The sequence below is a fragment of the Alligator sinensis genome, unplaced genomic scaffold (assembly GCF_000455745.1).
Source record: "Alligator sinensis unplaced genomic scaffold, ASM45574v1 scaffold465_1, whole genome shotgun sequence".
NCBI classification, from domain to species: domain Eukaryota; kingdom Metazoa; phylum Chordata; order Crocodylia; family Alligatoridae; genus Alligator; species Alligator sinensis.
The window spans coordinates 3,048,093-3,061,255 of record NW_005841979.1 but is presented as its reverse complement, the minus strand read 5'-3'; the positions used below and the strand labels follow the sequence as shown (position 1 = coordinate 3,061,255).

At 41.8% G+C, this 13,163-nt stretch overlaps 1 protein-coding gene across 3 annotated transcripts in view; it reads right to left on the bottom strand.

Annotated features, from left to right (window-relative positions):
• Positions 1-12,269, bottom strand: part of OSBPL8 (oxysterol binding protein like 8) — a 139,434-nt gene extending 127,165 nt beyond the window's left edge. For 2 of the 3 annotated variants that reach the window (XM_025200928.1, XM_006021122.2), the window contains exon 1: positions 12,250-12,268. The gene's annotated coding sequence lies outside the window, so the exon portion shown is untranslated. Of the gene's footprint in view, positions 1-12,249 lie in introns of all 3 variants that reach the window. The other variant, XM_025200929.1, reaches the window with a different exon arrangement.
• Positions 12,270-13,163: the final 894 nt, after the last annotated feature.

Below are 13,163 nucleotides of genomic sequence, written 5' to 3'. Positions count from 1 at the left end.
CGCCCCCCCCCCCCCCCCAACCATCATTCCTATAATTTTACCTTCTCCAGAGAAGAATCAGTTACAGAATTTCACTCAGCTCATCTTTCTCCTGATTTAATTAACTTTAAAGGGATAACAGTAAAAATACAGAGTTGTTAAAGTAACTAGCAATTAAATATAACACCTACAACATAGGTAGAAAAATACTAAAATTATATTACTCTTTTCTTATCCCGAAGACCTCTGAAGGGGAACAGCCAAGGTAAAGTGGAAGGAAGAACAAAGATAGAATGCTGCACTCCTCCCCACTCTGCTTTTTAAAAGTGTTTTCCATAATGTCAAAGAAACCCCTTTCCTTACACAAGAAACTAACGCAAAATACATTTGTTTATACACATCCTTATCTTTGCATGAACTAGATGCTTACATGCAGCAACAGAAACTTAAGTGCCAACTTACAACTATAAACCAGTAAGCAAAATAGCACATCTCACTTTTTCAATAGCTTGCTAGCTATACATGCCCATTACTTCAACTACACTACTCCCAAACCCAATAAGATTTTGCTACAAGTAAATTCCATATGCTGAAACCAATCATTTCAAGAAGTCTCCACTGTGAAGAGTCCATTATTTTTTAATGCTCAACTATACTACTGACCTGGCCTTTTTGCAATCTATTAAATGTTAACAACTGCACCCACATCCACTTCAGAAAACTGTTCCCCTCAACAGAAGGGCTTCTAGGGGTACAGCAGCTGTCCTCACGAAAAACAAGTTAATAAGGGCCATAATATGCCTTGTTTTGCCAAATGTGTTTAAAAATAACTTACCCTGCACTTCATTGCTACACAAGCTCTGACCATTGCCAGAAAGCAGAACTAGGCCTCCTGCAAAAGCCTGAGGACTGTAAAAACTCTAAAAATCAGGGACAAGCATATTAGTCGGTTTTGTAACTTAGGGATATGGAATAAAGGTTAATGTTTCAGCTATTTTATACATGCTGTTAGAAAGCTGCAATAAAATAAAAGCTATTTATAAAGGGACAAGTTGGAAAAAAAAGGCACAGACCCCTTCTCAAATTCACGTGCTCACATATTTTTTCCTAACACTAGTAGAAAACAGCATTTCTGACCCAGAAGCAGCTGCAGGTTACTCAACTCCTGCTAACAGCAGTGTTAACAAGTGGTTACAGAAGTGGGTTAAAGCAGAAACACTAAGAATGACTTCCATGGGCTAATTCTCAGCATGTGCTCCTGAAACACAGCATTTCAAAAACAAACAAACCACAACAAATCCCTACTCTGCAAAATAAGAGTGGGAACAAATGAACGACAAACAGCATAGAAACAAGATGGAAAGAAACTAAGGATCCAGTCTACATACTGAAGTTGTACCTGCGGCGTTAAAGAAGCGTTACAATGCCCTGTCAGCCAAACGGAGAGAGTGTTTCATAGGAAGAGTCAAATCGGTAAAATCTATTTTTACACCAGAACAAGTGCATCTGTATTATAACCTGGACCAATATAATGCCAGCACCAAAACAATGGATCCCAAGATGTGGGAAGTCTTAAATCAAGCCCGCAGGGCAGCATACTGTAAAAGCAGAAGTGAGAATGGGAAGGCAGCCGTTACAAAGATCTCTGGAGAACAGGTTTTGCTTTGGCAAGCTCAGTCGCGTTATATATTTTTAAACAAAATGAGTCATAGCTCTTTGATTTAGCTAGTAATTTTTTATCATTATTTCAAAAGGATGTTTTCCTAAGCAGACACCTGTTACACTCATGCCTGTTCTCACAGTGCCTTTGATTCAGCCGGTGGTACATTACAAACCTCTTACACACACAGCTGAAGGGAAAGCTTTCCAAGAGAAAGTAAAATGGCAGCAGTGTGAATTATAGATGTCAAAACCATGTTACATGAAAGTGCACTGGCAAGATGGAACTCTACACAATTTGTCACGAGAGGGGTAAGTTATTTTAGCGAAGAACAATTGCTGAAAAGACTTGCCAAAAAAAAAGTTTTCCCGACTTTAAAAATAATGTTATACATTCAAATTAATATACTGCCTTTCTATGAAGACTAAGATCTCTTGAGTTCAAAGACCAAATTTTTTACTTGAATGCCTGAGATAAGGTTCATTACTGAATTTCAGAAGCATCAATATTTTACTCATTCCTCTTCTCCAATTTGATTCTGAATAGCGCTGTTCTATTTTAGTTATATTATGTGCGTTATGTCCTGTATGGAACAAAACAGCTTTAGACCTTAAAGGTAGGCATGTTTATATATTTGTGTATGCTTCTTTACAAGAAAATTTTCAAAGTGAAATGGTTATGTAGTCTATTCTGAAAAACTACTTTTAGAAATTAAAAAAAAAAAAAAACAACACAACACAAAAACCCACAAAACAAAAACTTAACTCAGGTGAGGCATCTAGAATGCAAAATTAACTTTGTTAGAGGGGAAAACATTGCTACTTTAACAGAAGTCAGTCCTGTAAGTCCAAAATTTTTCACGTCACAATGACAACTTCAAGTGCCCCCTCCCCAAAATCTGGAGGAAAAAAAAAAAAAAAAAGCACGAAAAAAACCAACACTAAACCAGTTGTTATAGACAACAATATTATAGCTCAGTAGTACCTAAAGGCAAGTAACACAAGTAAGCTCTCAGTGGTAGTTATGAACCAAGCTTGAGAATAATACCAATGACAGAAGGAAAGGTTGGTTGGTTTTACAGGAGACGTCTACTATATTTGCTTTATGATTCTAAATAATTGCATAAAATTCTTATTTGTGTCTAGCATAATTGGATCAACACACCATGTCATAGCATAAAACAGCATGTGAACAATTACATCACTTTATCTAGGACCAAATCCCTGTCCATTTAAAATAGGTAAAAAGTTCCTATAGGTTTCCATGGGATCAGTGCTTGCTCTTTTGAAAGCATTTATCTTAATTTTTTTTTACTGCTGCCTATCATCACAGCATACCAAGCAAGAGAGGAAGTGAGGCACAAGCCTATGAGCCTAAGTCATAGAGCCTACAGGCATATCACATTCTGTTTAGACTATGCTGTCCAAGATAAAACATCCTGTACAAGGAAACCAAAATTAATTTGAATCCACAAGCTTATTTATAGATACTACAGAACCTATTATTATGCAAGTGTTTTATTTGGTTTTGTACAATCTGAGCAGCTTCAGATTTCTGATATATTTTAATCTTCCTGAGAATTCTTGCTGAATCAAAGAAGTTTTGACAAGGCATCTTCCATGAGAAGAACCCAGAGTAGTGCCCATTTTAGATCAGAGTAAAAATTTGTCTAACATGGTCTTAGGCTAACTGAGTCTTGAAGGACACAATACAATTTAAGTTGCCTGGAAGTGTTGACTTCCAGGTTTCCCCAGATATAGCATACTGTGCTGTAGTAACTAGATTACAGGATGGCCTTCTATACCCAGAGGCAGATAGCTCTAGATGAGACAGCCAAGCAGGTTGGGGGGAAAAGTATTCACTCTTTTCCAACTAATTCTGATACAAGATACATAACAATATCCCTTTAACAGTTTTGGAATTGATCATTTCTCAAAGCTACAGGAGCTAAAAAAGGGCATTACCAAGGAATGAGTTTTCCCAGCCTTTTCCAAGCCAAGTTGCAACAGACACAGAAGCAGTTGAATAGCACCCTTCTGCACAAACTTTCCTACTGAAATATATTTACCCAACATGGTAGAACATGCTATGTGCAATTAGATACTTGAATATGAATTAGGTTAGGTTAGATTTGAAATCTGATGTCATTATTATGAACGACTTTAGCTCTTCAGTTATTTTGGACTGGGTTCCACCACTTGCTTGCAAAAAGCCCTATTAATTCCAGCAGGGGGAAATAAACGAGTTGTTACTCAACATGAGCAACAAGGTTTTATTTCTGTTTTGTTTTTTTAAATATATATTTTGGAGTTTAATCTTTGCTTCTCTTGAGACTCTGCTCTACATTGCATCTATAAGATGTATCAATTCAGCTATTTGGAGATCTTTGTTTTGTATTTCACCGAATACAAGAAGTGAGACTGGAGCTGATCCAGGTTTCTTTTTAATCTAGTGCATGTTATGACATAAACCAGGGCCAGCTGTTTCACAGGATGGGGCAGATTAACCTCATACTAGGCAGTTATGTAACAATTTGCATTTACAGAAAGTTTTGCCTAATTCTTCTCAGGTCGGAATTAACATTATTCCCAAACATCATAGTTCCCTGCTTAGTTACACAAATCTGTGGACTAACAAATTGACATATACACACTTATAGTCTCAGATGAAATGACTAGTAAAATTAACTCACTTGAACCTGTATTTTATTATAGTCCAAGTGACATGTAGAAGGCAAGAAGAGAGATCAAAACCTGGGAAACTATATCCTTGAACGCAATGACACAGAAGACGACTTACAGGTGGACTGCTAATTGAACATGCTCCAAGTTCAGTATCTTGATCACTGGAAGCATAAGCAAAAAAACAAATAGCAGTAATAGAGAAGTGGCATCACCTGCCTGTATAATATTAATTAAAACATTATTAAAAACACTGACCACTTTAAAGAAAAATTGTGGCAAGTTTGAATGGGTCCAGAAAAAAATTACAAGAGCTAAAATAAGAAATATAGTAACTCAGCTTCTAAGGGTTGTATTCTGATCAGTCTACTACTGCCTGGGAAGCAGGGATGTTTCAGCAGTGGGCTTTATAACAGGAGGGCATTAGGGAAAGCCTATGGCTGGAAGCCAAAATAAAAAGAGTTTAAAAACCACACACCTCATTCAGTCTCAACAGGGAGCAATTGGAACAACTTAAGAGCATGATAGAACATTCCTTCAAATCCTTACATCAGGTCTGTCCAATTGGCAACCCCTGAAGGGTTAGCATGTGGCCCACAGGCTCCTGGCATAGCTGCCAGAGGGCTCTTCCAGCTCCCCTGCCCTCCTCCAGCTTATACTTAGTGCCCCTGCTCCAGGGGAATCAGAAAGGGGGAGGGGCAGCTGCCTGGGATGCCTGCACAGCCAAGAGTGCAGTTGGGAGCCAGGTTGCCCACACTGCACATGCAAGGGAAGAGTCGCACGTTGTGGACTGTAGCCCACACAGCCTGTGGCCCCCACTGCCTGCAAGTTGCACAGCCCTGCCATACATCAAGACTAGATAGCTTTCTACAAAGACAAACTAAAAGCTCACATCCAATGATTATGGAATTAATGGGATAGGTGCTATTGCCTGCATTATGCTAGAAGATCATGAGATTCCCTTCTAAGTGTACAAGCTGACACAAAAGATGGACTTTGAAGGAGGCTCTTCATTTCCATGGCTCAGTTACATTGTTTGGCCTCTGTTTTCAAATTATACAAGTTTGTAATATAAAAGGTGCATCACAGCAAAGGCCCATTTATTATGAGCACTCCACTTGGCGATTTCTAAAATTCTTTCGGTGTGCTTTTATGTTGAAAACATAAGGTGTCAGAAACCAACACAAGGTGACCACACAGGCTTGCATGATTTCATGCAGGGCTCTCTACTGGTCTGGAAATTTGCAGCAGGGCAGCAGCAATTAACACTGTCACTGCTCCCCCACTACCAAACTTTTGGATGTGTGGGAAGATCCAGGGGCCAGATCTGGCCTGCAGGCCAATGGCTGAGCACAACTGAGTTAACCACCTGTCTCTCTCTGAAATAAAACACAAGTTGTTCAAATAGTTTCATTTACCTACCAGAACTCCTCTGGTAGTCACCTATACCACCCAGCTTGGACACATCCTTAAGGATCTCTAGCTCTTCCTAGGGAATGAGGACCCTCAAGGTAGTCTTGGTAAGCAAGCTTGTTCCAATTTACAGGCAAGCCCCCAACCCCAAACAAGGCCTTTCCAGCAATGTACTTAACGCCACTTCTCACCAGGCCAGCAGGCCTTGTCAGTCCAGATGCCAGCACTGCCACCTCATAAACACAATTCATACCACAGGAAATGTATGACATCCAGGGTTCATTCACTTGCTCCTCTACCTTCCTAACATATGTCATCACCATATATGCAATCTACACTGGACAGAAGATAACCCTTATGTGAAAGAATGAGTGGACACCTAAGTTCAGGTCCAGAAAGACATAAAAGCCAGCAGCAGAACACTTTAGCATCTCTGGACATTCCCTCCCTGACCTCAGGAGTTGCTGTTCTTATATAAAATTTGAAGAACTAACTTGAACATGAAGTGGCAGAACAAGAAATTATCCATAGACTCAACTGTGTTAAGGATGGTTTCAAAGACCATATAGATTATTATCCTGTTACCTGGAGTAGCTATTAACATATGGTGAGACACAAGAACTAACAGTTGGAGTTAACTAACCTTGTCATCCCTATTGACCTTTTCAACCCACTTTTTTGCCTCTCAGTAGTGTCCTGTCCTTCCCCTCTGTATTCAAATGCCTCTCAATTTTAAACTCTTTCTTCTGCAAGTTCATTCAGTTTGACTAAATGAAAGCTCATGACTCTCAACTAGTTAGTTTCTACCATGCCAGCCTGCCCTACCTTCTAGTTAGCAAAGTACTACACAGAGGCTTGGATCAGTGCTACGGACTGCACAAATGGTCATTGCCCCAGAAGTTGGCAATAGAAAACAGAGCTCAATGTGACAAATGCAACACAGACAAAAGGAAAGAAAAACTGAATGAAGTTAGATCAGTTATACAGTAAGATGTCAAGTTTGGTACTTCAATGCTAAGAATTTTAGGGAAATAATTCACCAGATATGTCACCCTTTCCATTAGATGCCTGAGCAACTGCAGTAGGGAAAAAGCTAACTGCTAACCAAACCCTGCATTCCCATTCAGCAGAACAACAATTCATAAACTTCAGTCATTCAAGTCCAAGCTATTTCTTTGCTCCCAAAAAGCAGGATTGTTCTCTGCTCCTGTTTCCCTGTCCCAGGAGCTTCCCTGAAGCCGCAGCATATCAATCTGCAGCAGCACAGTACAGCACAGCACTGCAAAGGAGTGAAAGAGTAACAAGGCATACTGCACCAAACAGCAGATTAGCCCTGGGTCACATGGCCGTCATCTGTCACCTAAGACAAAGCCCATAACTCAAGCAACTGCTTCAAGTTAATGCCGTAGTACACAGTGATGGTTTGAAAATGTATTCTATATGCAAGTCTCCAATTATAGAAACAGATTCTCTAAACAAAGGATTAAAAGACCCCACACACTATGTTTTGTGCATTTTGGAGGCTAATGATCTTCAGACACTAAAGGGCACCACAAGACGAGCTTCAGACTTTAGTAAGTAGGTGCAGAAATGAACTCACTCTGACCAAGTGACTGGAAAAAACATACAATATGCTGTCACCATTGACTGACCACTTGTTTGCTTTAACTATTATGCTAACAAGGACTTCCTCTATGCAACCAGCACTGATCAAATCTCATCACTAAAAGGAACTACACTCACCTAATTTATAAACTAAAGATACAAAACCCTTTTTACTCTGGGCAGAAGCAGTTTTCCTTTTCCAGTTGAGGATAAGAGTGGACGCTAAACCATCCATTTCTGCAAAACTCGAGTTTTTCTAAGTGGTAGCTGAGTTTTTAATCCCTTTCAGTTACAAAATGAATAATACTCCAAGAAATGGCACTGCATCATTTTGACAGGCTGGAAAATTTAGGAAGGCAGTTTCAGTGCACTTACAAGCTGCTCATATCCCCTTGCACCCAAGAAACAGGATTAAATACATGGGTAGTTGTTTTCACCGTTACTGTTCAAAACCTTGACTGTCAGCTTCACTTGCTTTTACAGCTGCAAAGTATGTGCTGCAAAAGCATTGGAGAGATTCAACTTCTGCAACTAGCTTTTGAAAGCAGTTCCTCCCAGCAGCCAGGGTAGTATTGCAAGATGGCCTCTTTCTCCAGAGAAAGGCTGCTATGCTTTGGAAGTCAACATAAAAGGGCTCCAACATAAAGAAAAGGATCAACCATGCCAAGTTGAAGGTAACTCTCTCTTAGGGGAGGGAGAGTGGGATTCCTCTAGGAAGTGGGGCTATAACTAGGATGACCATAATAAATTTGAAGGAAAAATCAGGGACAGAGGGAAGCCAGCACACACGCGTACTCCCCACCCTCCACCTGAGCCACCCAGGAATGGGGCTGGGCAGGACGGCACGGCACAGCACATGTGTACACCCCCTACCCCCTCACCCCATGGCTCCTAGGAGTGGCGCCAGGCAGGACAGTGTGGCACGTGATCACACGCACATGACCCCTCAGCTCTTTCCCCCATCCCAATTCTACTGCACAAGTGGACCAGGGAGCAGCATGCTGGCTGGGCTCCCCGGAGAAAACAGAAGCAGAAGATCTGGATTGGCATGAACCCACCCACACATGCCTAGGTCCTCAGTCAAAAGTCAGGCACATGCAGGTGGATTCACACCAATTTAGTACTTTTGCTTTAATTTTCTCCAACGGCTGAGACAGCCTCCAAAAGCCAGAACTGTCCCCAAGGTGGGACATATGGTCACACAGATATAGCCCATAAACCATGACTTAATTCGTGGCAGTTGAGGACTCCAAAACTTTATCTTGCAATACTCGTTTCTTTCTTGTAAACAGGAAGACTGAAAAAACAGTCTCTCTAAGATCCTTAAAAAGCTTTAGCGATTCCACATGAGTAAGCTAACGTATGGAAAGGAAAACGAGACCTAGAGACGGCTCTTCTAAAATGTCACATATAATGGTTCTTAACTGAACAAACTCCCCCACACCTTACCCCACTGCCTGCTTGAAACAGTACTGCTCTAAAACCTCTAGCTCAACTATGCTGACTCATTTCCTGTAAACATGGGAACCATACAAATTCACCTTCTACTGTGTTCCAGCTGCAGTCCCCTCCCCCCAAATCTTTGTCACAGGAGTACTATTAGCAGGATCTCTGCTAACTGCATATTTAGCAAGGACAAAGCACAAGACCAAAGTCCTTGGGGGCCACACACACACAAAAAAAAAATAAAAATCTGGCTTTTGTTTGCACAGAGCTTCGCATGTGGGGACACTTCCAAAAACCAGAATAGACAAGCCAAAGCCATCCCAAGGCACAGCCAGTATAAACAGTGTTTTCCAGAACAGCCACTCAATCCTATTTCTTTAGGTAGAGTCCCCTTATCTGGTCTCCTCTTTTAAATACTGTACCCCACTTTTCCATCTTCTTCCTCAAACTGGTACAGCCAAAGTAGTCATAAATCCTATTGCATTGAGACCAATGTGGCTCCATTGCCAGAGCAACACTACATTGGAATATGGCATCTGCTTTCTTTATTATACCATTTCCCAGAAGGTATAACATAAATGCCAATAAGCATTTTTCAGGGATGCATTTGGTAGCCATGTTAGTCTGAGAGAAAAAGAAATGCAAAACTCTAGTACGCTTGGTTCAGAGAGGATACCTTTTATTAGACCAACTAAAAAATATAAAATAAAATAACCACTTGTGTTGCCACTTACTGTGCAGTTAAACTGAGTGCAATACCTACACAAAGTAGATAGTCGGCTATGTACCGAAGCAGGTTCTGCACCTAAACTCTGGATGTCTGCATACTAGTTATTACAGTGTATCCTAAAGGCCAAAGTCTGGACCAACATCTTGTTATGCAGTTAAAGCAAACTACCTATTTATCCAGTATGGATTTAAGTAGAATCCACTGTAAACAGATTATGCCCCTGAAGTACATTAAATGAACTGGCACAACAGCTGTTGAGAACTTTATATTTTACAACACAACCCTTACTTCATAATCCAGTCTTCACCTTCTTGATTCACAAGCCTTTTTAGGAGTTCAGCGGTTCTGGCCACAGACCCAAGGCAGACAACCAGGCCAACAAAGGCAAAACAAATCGATGTGCTTCCAGCAGCTCAGCTGTGGCAGCTGTCACCAGAGCACAAAGTGTATTCTAGAAAGACACCAGCCGCTGAGACTGCTGCATCTGGCATACAGCATGGGAGAGGCACACGTGTCTTCTGCTGACTGCTAAATGGCAGCAAGAGTTTTACTGTGCTTGGTGAAGGTGGTGTAACTGCTGGAAGAGTTTTACTGTGCTTGGTGAAGGTGGTGCAGCTGCTTGCAAAAGGGAAGGGGTTCTGCTGTTGCACAGCAGCCGGGTGTGGGCATGCACGCAAGACGCTGTAATGAGGATGAGGCTTAGGATGTCAGATTCTTCCACAGCACCTAAAACATGAATTTGCAATGCTAAGATCAAGCAAAATTAAGATAGAGGTGATGACTCAAAAAGCACAAGCCCCATGTTTTCCCGTGGATATAACCTTACAAAACAAAGGGATTTCAAGGTTTCCCAAGCAATGTTTACCTTAGATGAGTATTTATGAAGTTTCTTTGACAGGCACCCTTTCCAAAACCTCAGTCTTTAAACAAACAAACAAAAAAATACAGGAAAAATTATTTTTATCTGGTTCCAGACTGAAAAAGCCATCTCTATCTGGACTGATGCTAAAGTAGAAACAATGCTGAATTTACTGCTGTGACTTGGACCTGGACGTTTCAAGAACAAGGTGCTTCATTCAGAGATGTTTTGCCACTCCGTATTTTTTCTGAAAGGACTATGCTATAAATTTAACAGTGCTTGAAGGCTACCAGCTCACTAGTCATACAGGGCAACTAGCATGGGACCCCCTTCTATTTCCCAGTGAGTGGCATTTTTTTTTAAACTAGCATTGAATTAAAGTAGGTAAGAACCCTGCCCAAGTGCTACAGGATGACTCTGAAAAGTTAAATACAGCAGCTTACACATTGGCCAGCCACAAATAACCAGTTTACAGCAACACCTAATAAGGCATGGTGCAAGTTAGACATATCTCTGTTTTTTCTAGCACATATTAGGTGACTGCACTGGATTCCAAGATTAAAAAGAGCAAGCAAAAAGTTCCTATACTGTTGTCTAAAGATATCACATATCAGTGAACTGAAACTATGTTTTTTGCTTGTTTGTTTGTTTTAAGGCCACTACTAAGGGATCTCAGTTTCAGACTCATGCAGGCTTACAATAATAGGGTTGGCAAGGACAGCAAAGGAATGGCAGCATGTATCCACTCTCCCACACAATGTCTATGATGGGATAGCTGTGGCCACTTGGTGCAGTTTATAAACCCTGATAACCTCACTCCAAAGACTATACAAATTTAGAAAGAAAAAAAAAAAATCAGGGTAACTACAGCATGAATGTATGTGGATCTTCAAGCATGCAAGTTGGATTTTAATACATTAAACACAGATTTATATTCTAATCTATTTCCAAAGATTAAAAACTAAAAGCACCTAAGGTTTAGCTAAAAGAATCCTCTAATAAAAAATAATGTTTAAGAAGCTTTCCTGTCTGCCACTTAAAGAATTCAGTTGTTATAACATTTTAATCCATGCATAATTAAGTGATTGCATAGTGAAAACATGACAGAAACAGCTCATTTCTGTGGCACCTACATTCCTTTTAAAGGAGGCGATTTCTACAAACATCCCTAATTTGTAAAAGCCTATTAGTTAAAAAACACCAAACAAGATGTCAGACAAATCTGAACAGATTAACCATGTTTCATTAAACCAGTGATTTATTAACATACTTGTGGGTACACTCTTAAGAGAGTCATTCTATTAAAAATGTCCTGTGTAACCAGCAGCCTTTCAGTATATCTTAAGATGCCAGAAATGTATTTTTTGTTCCCTTGGAAGTATTAGCCAGTTAGTCAATAACTTGCTCTTTTTAGCACTGCTGACAAATAAAGGAAATAATTGCTTATCTATCTCAGCAAGGATTTCTTGGGGTGATATTCTTAACTACAGTTAGACAAGTTTTTGAACATAAGCCATGAAGAAAAGTGCCTTGCATTCAAAAGCTTGTCATGAAAACATACGAATTGCTATTTATTACCGAGTCAGAGCACAGGTCCACTGTACCCAATATCCCGTGTCACTGCATGTCTACCTGGAGTAGCCAGGCTGTGGTTCCTTCACTGCCTCCTCAGAACTTCCTGCAGAGGTTCTGGCTGCACTTCTCCCCTTACCTGTTTATGCACTCCCCATCTGTGGCCTCACTAAGTCCTGGGACCTCCTGGCCAACCTCCTACTGGCCCTAGCCAAGCTGGCAAAATATTTGACGAGGAAGGAAGCTCTGGCCAGGAGGACCCTCAGGGATTGTGGGGCCGCTTTCTTGTCCACTGACCACTCACCTCTGGATGCAGTTTCACTGGCCAACATCCACTGGCTCCTTGAACTCATTTGAAGGCCATTGGGTGCTAGCCAGCATACTCTGCTCAGCGTCCCCCTTTGATGCACTTGTATTCAACCTACAGCACTCACGCCTACCCCGTTTTGTCTTCCTGTTGTTCCAAGCGATCACTGAGATCCCCTTCATGGCCTCCTTATCAAGGGGGGGCGGGAAGGTTATAGCCGCACTTGGTAGGCTTTGGCCCACATTCCAGAATGGTGCATCAAAAGGCCTGGGTCACAGCATGGCAGAGCACGTGCTGCTGAAAGAATGAACCACGTCTGACCAGGGCTCCCCTACTCACCTCGCTGCTCCTCTCTCCCTTGTGGTCTCCAGCATGGAGGGCATTTTGCAGCTGTCCCAAGGAGGCAAATGCTTCATCTTGTTTATCAGCATCCTCATGTTTCAGATTGGTGCTGGCGGCGCTTTAGCTAAATCTCACTGAATGAGTTGAAGTGCCCCCACAGCCACTATGAAGTGTGGGGACCAGGGTTCAAGTTTCACTTGGACTCCTGTGGGGAGGGGGCTTGTGGCAATAGCAACTTAAAGGAGCCGCCCCAACCTGAGCTGCTTAGAAAGGCACGGGGTTGCCCGGGGGCTCATCTCTTAGGGGGCAGCTCAGCCCCCCCGCATTTCAAACCCCAGTGGGGACACCAATACACAAAACGCGGGAGGCTGGCTGCAGAGCACTACTTACCCCGCTCCAGCAGACTCCATTAATCGAGTCTGCACTGATGAGGTGCAGTAGTTGCAGCAGGTCGGAGCAGCCTCCCCACACGTGTCCAGGCACCCTCAAGTCCAGGGAGCGGAGACGCAGAGGCTGCCCCACACTGCCGAGCCCCCCCGGCCCGGCCCGGCCCAGCCCCCCGACCCCCG